The sequence below is a fragment of the Vombatus ursinus genome, unplaced genomic scaffold (genome assembly GCF_900497805.2).
Source record: "Vombatus ursinus unplaced genomic scaffold, bare-nosed wombat genome assembly UNPS02014804.1, whole genome shotgun sequence".
Classification (NCBI taxonomy): domain Eukaryota; kingdom Metazoa; phylum Chordata; class Mammalia; order Diprotodontia; family Vombatidae; genus Vombatus; species Vombatus ursinus.
This window is the reverse complement of record NW_020954582.1, coordinates 9924507-9933897: the sequence shown is the minus strand read 5'-3', so window position 1 is coordinate 9933897 and position 9391 is coordinate 9924507.

The window sequence follows — 9391 nt, the reverse complement described above, 5'->3', positions numbered from 1 at the left end:
TAGTCCATGAGGTAATAGAATTCTCAAGGGTGGGAAATGGAGCTTAGGTGGGACCAAGGGTAGGAAATGGCCTGAGGCCATAGGCAGGCAAGACAATGGAGGGGAGATTGGGTGTAGTCACAAAGAAAGACCAGTTGATGGGACCATAGTTGCCAGAGATTTGGCCATGTGGGAAAGTACAGAGTCCATGAGGTAATAGAATTACCAAGGGTGGGAAATGTTCTGGGGCCAGAGTTTTTCCTTTCTGGGACTCAGATTCCAACCCCATCAATCCGGTCATGGAAGACCATCTGTGTGAATGCAAGAAGGCAGGTGATAGAATGTGTACTGTGGGGGATCTCTAAGTGACCGCCTTGGCTGGAACATTAGTGTGCTGAAGGGGCTTACTGTGAGATGAGGGCAGACAGAGAAACTGGAGCCTAACTGAAGCCCTAGAGTTCTGGGTAGGTTTCTCTGCTCCTCTCTTCTGGCCCCAAGTGATCTTTCTGTAGCTACCTTAGGAGCTAGGTAGTGCAGTGAAGAGAGCACTGGGCTTAGAATCAGGAAGACTCATCTTCATGAGTTCAAATCTGGCTTTAGACACCAACTGGATATATGACCCTGGGCAGGTCACTTAACCTAGTTTGCCTCAGTTTCTTCATCTGTCAAATGAGCTGAAGAGGGAAATGGCAAACCACTCTAGAATCTTTGCCAAGAAAACCCCAAATGGAGTCATTGAGAGTTGGAACCATTGAACAATGCATTACTACCACTGAGAAATGAGGTGACAGGACTGTTCAGTCCCTCTGGCACAAAAGTACACTTGTGGCTTACCAGCACATTCTGGACCTTTGGGCTGGTGGGCCAGACTGAAACAACTGCTGAGAAATCTTGAACTTCTCTCATCGATCATTGGATTTTGCTTGTTCCTGGCATTCCATTCTCTATTGCTACTTGACCACTGTTCAGATCCTGACTTTGCTAATTTGCTTCCTTTGTGACCTTAGATGTCAGTTATTTTCCTGAGCCTAGGTTTCTACATCTATAAAATGGGCACATTAGATTAGATGACCTCTAAAGCCCCTTTCCACTTTAGAGCTTCAGCATGATCCTATTTTGTATTTAAGTTCATTGACTTGATGTCAGAGGACCTGGGTTCAAATCCTACTTCTGAGGCTAACCACTGTGGGACCTTGGGCAGATTACTTCACCTATGGGGGCCTCAGTTTCCTTATCTGTAAAAGGATATTGTACTCAGTGGCCTCTGATATAAATTTGATATAAATACCTTAAGAGCAGAAACTGGTCTATTTTAATCTTTGTTTACCCAGCTCCAAGCATAATATCTTGGACATAGTAGGTGCTTAATGAATACCTGTTGACTTTGAAGAAGAGATCTGAGAAAATACCACACCTTACTCTTTTGAGGAAGTAGGGCTCCACTAGTGTGGAACAATCTGTATTGTCACAGTTTTCCAATGTATTGATTGGTTTTCCTGATTAAAAAAAAATCTTCCTTTCCTCTCTCTCTTTTTTTTTGGTGAGGCAATTGGGATTAAGTGGCTTGTCCAGAGTCACACAGCTAGTAAGTGTTATGTTTCTGAGGTCAGATTTGAACTCAGGCCTCCTGACTCTAGGACTGGTGCTCTATCCATGGTGCCACCTAGCTGCCTGGCTTTCTCTCTTTTTAAAAAGAATTTGTTACAAGGGATGGCTCTTTGGGAAGGGGAGGGGGAGGAATATAGGAGGAGATTCAGTTGCAAAAATAAAAATATATCAAAATTGATTTCAAACGATTAAAAAGATGAGAAAATAAACTTATAGATCACTAAGAAAAATACTCTGTTAAATTGAATTGGATTGGATTGAACCAGCCAAATCCAGACATTATCTCTATCCCAGGATGAAGTTTAGCATTTGGACTGTCTTTTTCTTGATGCTGTCTCTCAGTCCTTGGCCCCAGGCAACTCTCTGATTTGGTTTAGAACATTTCTTTTATGTCTTATTAAATTCCTAATTGTCTCCCTATAGGCCCCCACTGCAGCGAGGGACTGCACCTAGCAAAACTTCAAGGGGGCTTCCCAGAATTCCCACTCTGCTCCCTAATGGGAATAAAGGCATGAGGCCACTGACCTGCCCTTGCTTCCACATTCCTGCCTTCTTATGCATACCTGCCTGCAGCCTCAGCTCTTATCCTTGCTTAGCATTCTGGACAGAGCAAAGGGTTCATCTCTACATACTTAATAAGAAAACCTCTTTTGCCCTTATTCAAAGAGGTATCTGCTCTCTGTAAGTGACTGTGGATGTGAGAAATAAGATAAAAAAAATTGAAAGGGACCTTAGAGGTGAGATCCCTCTACCCAAGACCAGAAAATCCCTCTGACAACAGTCCCAGCAAGTCCTCATCCACAACCAGCCGACCATCTCTAGAGATCGGGGACCATCCCTTTGCGCGGCAGACTGGTCGATTTTCAGAAAACTCTACTTGTTATAACAAAAGCAATGAGCTAAAACGGACCTCCTTGTGACATTTCAGATTTCAAGCCAGAAGAGACCTCAGAAGTCATCTGGCCTTGCCTCCTCATTAACGGATGAGAAAGAAACTGAGGCCGGGGAGTCTGAGTGACTTGTCCACATGCACAGGTACTAAACACTAGAGATAGAATTTGAAGGCAGTTCTTCTGACTTGTAAGCCAGTGCTCTTTCTATCATACTGACCTGACTCCCAGTGAACTCGTGATCCTTGTTCTACCATGTGGAATTGCACAGATCTATTTAATGCCTCTTCCAACTGGTCCTCTAATGACATGGCTTCCTTTTACCATCCTGGTCACCGGCATTGTGGACTCTTGCTATGTTAAATATAGTTTTAAGACAGCCTCCTTCCTTCTTCTCATTCTCATTTCCTCTTTCTAACCTTTCTTCTGCCCCCCTCCCACTTCTTCCACATCCACTGGGCAACAGGGACCATAGGATCCTCCTCTAATATTATCCTACATAGATACAGCAGAGTGATGTGGAAAGAGCTCTGGCCTTGGAGTTGGAAAGACCTTGGTTCAAATCTGACCTCAGACCCTTAGTAGCTAGCTATGTGACCCTGGAACATCTCTAGAAGAGAGATTCTGCATCTATAAAATGGGAATAATAATAATAGCAACTGCTTTCCAGGGATGTTTTGAGTATCAGAGGAGATGATATACGTAAGGAGTCTGGCAACTATAAAGGACTAGATTAAATCCTTTCTATCTATATTAAATCCTTTATATAAATCAATCAAACATTTATTAAGTGCCTACTGTGTGTCAGGTACTGGAATACACAGAGAAAAGTGATACAGTCTCTTCCCTCAAGGAGCTTACGTTCTGCTGGGCCAGAGATGCAACATGTTCACCAATAAGTAAATGCAGAATATTTTAAAGATAAATACAAAGTGATGAGGGGTGGAGCTAATAGTTGGGACAATCAGGAATGGCCTCTAATGATGGGGAGGAGGAGGATGATGGTGAAAGCTCTCAGTGACATGGAGCTTTAAGGCTTGCAAAGCATTTCACAAATATCTCATCTGATCCTCACAACAACCCTGGAAGACGAATGCTATCACTACCCCATTTACTAGTTGAAACTGAGTCAGACAGATTGTGACTTACCCCTAGGGTCCCTAGTAAGTGTGTGAGCTGGATTTGAACTCAGGTCTTACTGAGTCCAGGTCAGTGCATTTAGAAGGAGTTGGTGTTTGAACTGAACTTTGAAGGTATCCCGGGGTAGCAGTGAAAAGAAGGACCAGCTCTAACAGATTGTGCAAAGGCATGAGACAGGTGAGGAAATGTTGTGTGTGTGTCTGCCACCAACGCTGGGATTAGTGAACAAGAAGCCTGTGGAGTGGTGTGCTGAATCTGTAGGTGCTTTTGGTCACACAGACATTCTCAATCAATGATACCAAGAGTACAGCTGCTACTGTGGGAGGGTCTGTAACTTTTTAGAACATTAAAAAGCAATTCTTCTATTGGGAAAGGTTGGGGACCACTGACTTAGTACAATAGGTGAAGAGAAATGAAAGAAGGAAACTGGAGAAAGAAGATAATGGAGGAAAAGAGCAGCCAGACTGTCTACCTCTTGGACCACAAAAAGCTGCCCCTGTGTTTTCTCCCCTAGTCCTTGCTATTCTGTCCCTGTTTTGAGAGTCATAACTAAGCAGGAGCAATGGAACCTTGGCCCAAGGTACCCACTCCTATACTCCCCCCTCACTTTGTAGTCATCCATCAGCCTGCATTTTCATGTAATGCCACCATTCCTGGCCCCACCCTCAGAATGTGTTGCTGAGGGATCCCTCTCCCAGGACCCCTTTCACCTACCAGACCCTGTTCAGGTAAGGCCTGGATCTGCCCCTCTCAGAGACTCAGTCAGCATCCCTCAGTTTCAGACTATCTTTAACATCATGACGTCATACCTTCTATACCCCTGCCTTCAAAACTTTTTCTTCCAGGAGAAAGAATTCCTACTTATAATTCTGTTGTCCAGCAACAGTCCATCTGGAAGCTCAGGAATGCCTCTGTGGAAAGCAATGGCTTGGACTGGGTGGGGGTAGAAGCTGCTGGTGTTTGTCCTTTGTTTTCAGAGGGTCAGTGACATCCCAAGTGATGTCATAACTCATGGGTGAGTTGGACTTGTGAGGCAGAGTTGCACAAAGTCATCCACCTCACTCTCTCTTCTAGAGTTATTGAAGTGCAGGGACAAGAAAAAAGTCAAGATGACTGCTGATGGCCCAGGATACAGTGGGGGACTTTGGTGTCTTCAATTTCTGATCAAGCCCTAACCCACTGTATCCAAAGCCATCTCCAATCATCCCAATCTATATCTTGCCACTAGACCCAGTTGGCTCCAGAGGAGGAAGTGAGGCTGGTGACTTTTCTCGGCCCTGCCTCACTTAGATCCAATTTGCTTGCATATTGTGACATCACCCTCCTGATGTTATGGTCTTCTTCTAGAATGAAGGGCAAACAACATCAACACCAACAACCTCTAAGAACTCCACAGCTCCTGCTTCGGTCTCCTTCATGGCCACTGGAACAAATCGCTCTCATGCTCATGCCACCGGGGAAAGTCTTCACCTGCGTGGGGTCGACATCCCCCTGAGTCACTGCTGGGTTGGAGGCTTGTCAGCAACCCTCAACCTCTGCTGAGGAGGTCTCCTGGGGTGTGGTTACTGCACAAGCAACAGCTCCTGGAGCCACAGGTGAGAGCTGGGTCACAGGTGGACACCAAAGGTGGATGAGCAGCCCTGAAAACGGCTCAGCAGCCCCACCACACCAGAGGTGCTAGCCCTCCTGGAACACCCTACCCCTCAGGGGTGGAAGTGAGTGAAGGAGAGCTGTCCTTCCCTCCCCTCCCCCAGACCCTGGGAAATTGATGATGCCCGGGCTCTGGCTGCGGGTCTGCAAGCCAGGTGGATCTCCCTGCCTCAGCCGGGTGACACAGGAGGCTTCATTCAATTGTCCTTGATTTCACAAGAGGAAATCACATTGTGAAGTGTCTGTTGGAGCGTGAAGCTCCACTAGCCATCTCTTCCTGCTCGTCCTGCGGATTTCACTGTACAGAAAAGGCAGGGGCGTCCCAGTGTGAAGAACAACATTCCTTCAAGAAATCAGCCCAATAATGGTGGGCTCCCTCCCTCAGAAATCTAGTCTGTTGTAACCACAAGGCAAGTTCTAAAAGCATCAGCTTCTAGTGATTCAGGAAGCTTATGATGGAAGTGAGCAACTGGGCCTTTGTCGAGCTTTCTGAATACTCTTTTGGTTCAAAATGCCTTTGATAGAACTCTGCAGCTGAACCCCTCCCAGGTGCCTGAAGACATCCTTAGTGCTCTCTCTGTCTGTGGCTGTGTCTCTGTCTCTGTCTGTCTGTGTCTCTGTGTCTCTGTCTCTGTGTTTCTGTCTCTCTTTCCCCCCCCTTCTTTCTTCTCCTCTTCTTCCTTCTCCTTCCCCTCCTCCCTCTCTCCTGCCTCTCCTCCTGTTTCTCCTCTTTCCTTTGTCTCCTCTGTATCTCCTCCCCCTTTACTTCTCTCTTCTCCTCTTTCCCCCTTTCTCTCTCTCCTCCCTCTCTCTCTTCCACATCCACTTCCTCTCTCCCTCTTCCTTTTCCTTCTCCCCTTCTCCCTCTCTCTTTCTCCTATGACTTTCTTAAGGAATATAAAGGCAAAAAGCAAATGCTAATCAATCTTGTCATATTCCTGTCTCTCCTTTCAGCCTTCAGTGGACAATGATTCTCCATGAGATGGTGTTTTCTGAAAATGTGACAGAGTGGTTTCGTGGGGGGGAGGTGGGTACCCTGGAAGCCCGTCCTCCAATTTATCTCTTTCCGTTTGCCTCTGTTTATTTATGTAGTTTTCTCCTCCCAATCCTCCTCATTACTTGACTTTCTATATTTTACACGGTCTTCATTTTAACGACTCAATGCTTTGCTTTTTACATCCCCGCTTAAATCATAGCTGCTTAGTTCCCTTTTCTCTGTGTGGAGATTTAGAGCTTCTGGCAGAGAACATTAATTAAGGCCTCTCTTCTCGTTGCCCAAGTTTCCTTTCTTTAATGTGCTCTTTTCCCCAGAGATTGAATCATGCTGGTCATGGCTCCCCGGGATACGACTCGGTTGTCCTGGAAAACAGTCAGGAGCTGGTCAGCCTTCTTTCTCTGGCCTTCCCAGATCCTCTCTGCAAAGGGCCAGGTGGGAGGCTGTCTGAGAGGACTCACTTTCCCATAATGCTCCAGACCCAAGGCTCAGGCCCAGAAAGCTCAGGCTGAGGAGAACTACAACAAGGGGATAGGAGCTTTGTCATGATTTGGAGGGAGCAGGAAGAGGCTTCCACTGCTCCTTGGGGAGGAGGAGGAAGGGGGCATATGTCTTCTATCCACATTCGTGATTTTTTCAAAATGCATCATTTCACAGTTTCATAGCTCAGAGAGCATCTAACCCAATCCCCTCATTGTATAATCGAAAAAACTGAGGCCCGGATGACTTAAATGAGTTGGCAAATGTAACCCAGGAAATAGCAGAGGGAATTGAACTCAGCCAGTCAATAAGCATTTATAAAGCTCCTACTGTGTGTTGAACACTATGATAAGTGCTGACCATACAAAGGTGGTGCAGTGGATAGAGTGCTGGGCTAGGAATCAGAAGATGTATCTATATGAGTTCAAACCTGGCCTCAGACTCTTACTTACTGTATAACCCTGGACAAGTCACTTAACCCTGTTTGCCTCAGTTTCCTCACCTGTAAAATAAACTGGAGAAGGAAATGGCAAACTACTCCAGTATCTCTGCCAAGAAAACCCCAAATGGGGTCACAAAGAATCAGACACGACTGAAAAATGACTGAACAACAACAATACAAAGAAAGACAAAACAAAACAAAAACAAATGAAAAAAGAAGCCAGAAATCCAGCCTCTACCCTCAAGGAGCCCAGTTGTAAGAGACAACTTTTGACTCCAAATCTCTTTCTACTGTCCCATTCTGCCTGATAATTCTGTAATCTTTCAGGGCATACTTTAGAGGCAGATTCAGTGCTTAATAAATGTGTATCAATTGATCATTCTCTCATACAACCCTGATTGGACCTCTCCCGTGTATATTATAGCTTGTACAATAGTTCTTAGTGGGCATTTCAGGTCCCCGCTATTAGAGTCTTAGTTCCTTGAGGGAAGGAATCTTAAGATCATTAACCTCCATTCTCAACTGGCTATATGACTGAGACTGCTCTGCCTTCCTTCTCCTCCACTTCCCTGGAAGCTCATGATTGGGTTAACCTCATCATCCTATGCAATCCCATCATCCTTGGGACTCTGCCTCTTCATCGCTTTCTGCCTTTCTCATTGGAGGATGAGACCATGACTTCCAAAACCTCCATTTAAGGAAGGAGTTCAGCTCAGACAACTCATTTCTCATCCAGTTGAACTACTTTGGGACTTCTCTGATAGACTTCTTCACGTACCTGTTCCTCCTCCTTCCTCCTTCTTTGGTATGCTGCCTTCCCCCATTAGAATGTAAGCTTCTCAAGGGCAGGGACTGTCTTTTTTCAGTATGTGTATACCCAGCACTTGGTCTAATGCCTGGCACATAGTAGGTGCTTAATAAATGTTTATTGACTGTTTATTGACTATGTAGAACTTCAAGGAACTTCAGAGATAAACTAGTCTAAATGACTCATTTTACAGGTGAGGAAACCTCCCATACAGAAGGTGAGTGTCAGTGGAAGGATTTGAACTCAAGTCCTCTGACTCTAGAGTCAGGGCTCTTCAGACTACAACATACTAATGAAAATTCATTACTTTATAGATAGAAAAAGCATTGATTAAGCACTTGCTATGTGCCAGGCCCTCTGCTATATCTATGCCTCATCTTCTGTTAAACTTTTCGACATCTCTTCATAGTTGCTTTAATTTCCTCATCGGTGGTGAATTTGGCCTTTTCATTTTTGATACTAGTAATTTGGTTTTCCTCTTCCTTTTTTTTTAAATCAAATGAAAATGGTTTGTCGATTTTATTTTTTTTTCATAAAACCAACTCCTAGTTTTATTTATTAGTCCAATAATTTTCTTAATTTCACTTTTATTAATCTCTACTTTGATTTTCAGGAGTGCCAATTTGGTGTTTAATTGGGGATTTCTAATTTGTTCTTCTATTGTTTTAGTTGCATGCACAATTTATTGATCTGCTTTTCCTCCGTTATTGATGAAAGCATTTAGAAATATAATTTCCCCCCTAAGTACTGCTTTGACTGTATCCCATAAATTTTGATATGTTTTCTCACTTTCTTTAATGAAATTATTGATTGTTTCTGTGATTTGATCTTTTACCCATTCATTCTTTAGGGTTTGATTATTTAGTTTCCAATTAATTTTTAATCTATGTTTTCTCACTCCTTTATTGAATGTAATTTTTATGATTTGATTTGAAATATGATTTGAAAAAGATGCATTTAATATTTGTGCTTTTCTGCATTTGATTTTTGGTTGTAAGATTTTTATGCCCTAATACATGGTCAATTGTTGTGTAGGTATCACTTGCCACTGAGAAAAAGTCTATTTATTTCTATACTCATTCAATTTTCTTCACAAGTCTATAATATCTAAGTTTTCTAAACTTCTGTTCATCTCCTTAACTTCATTCTTGCTTATTTTGTTGGTTAGATTTATCTAGTTTTGAGAGAGGAAAATTGAGGTCCCCTGCTAGTATAGTTTTACTGTCTATTTCCTCCTATAGTTAATCTAACTTTTCCATTAAGAATTTAGATGCTATATCATGCACATATGTTTGGTATTGTTATTACTTCATTGCCTATGGTGACTTTTAGCAAAATGTAATTTCCCTGCTTATTTCTTTTCATCAGATCTATTTTTGCTTCTGCTTTGTCTGAGATTG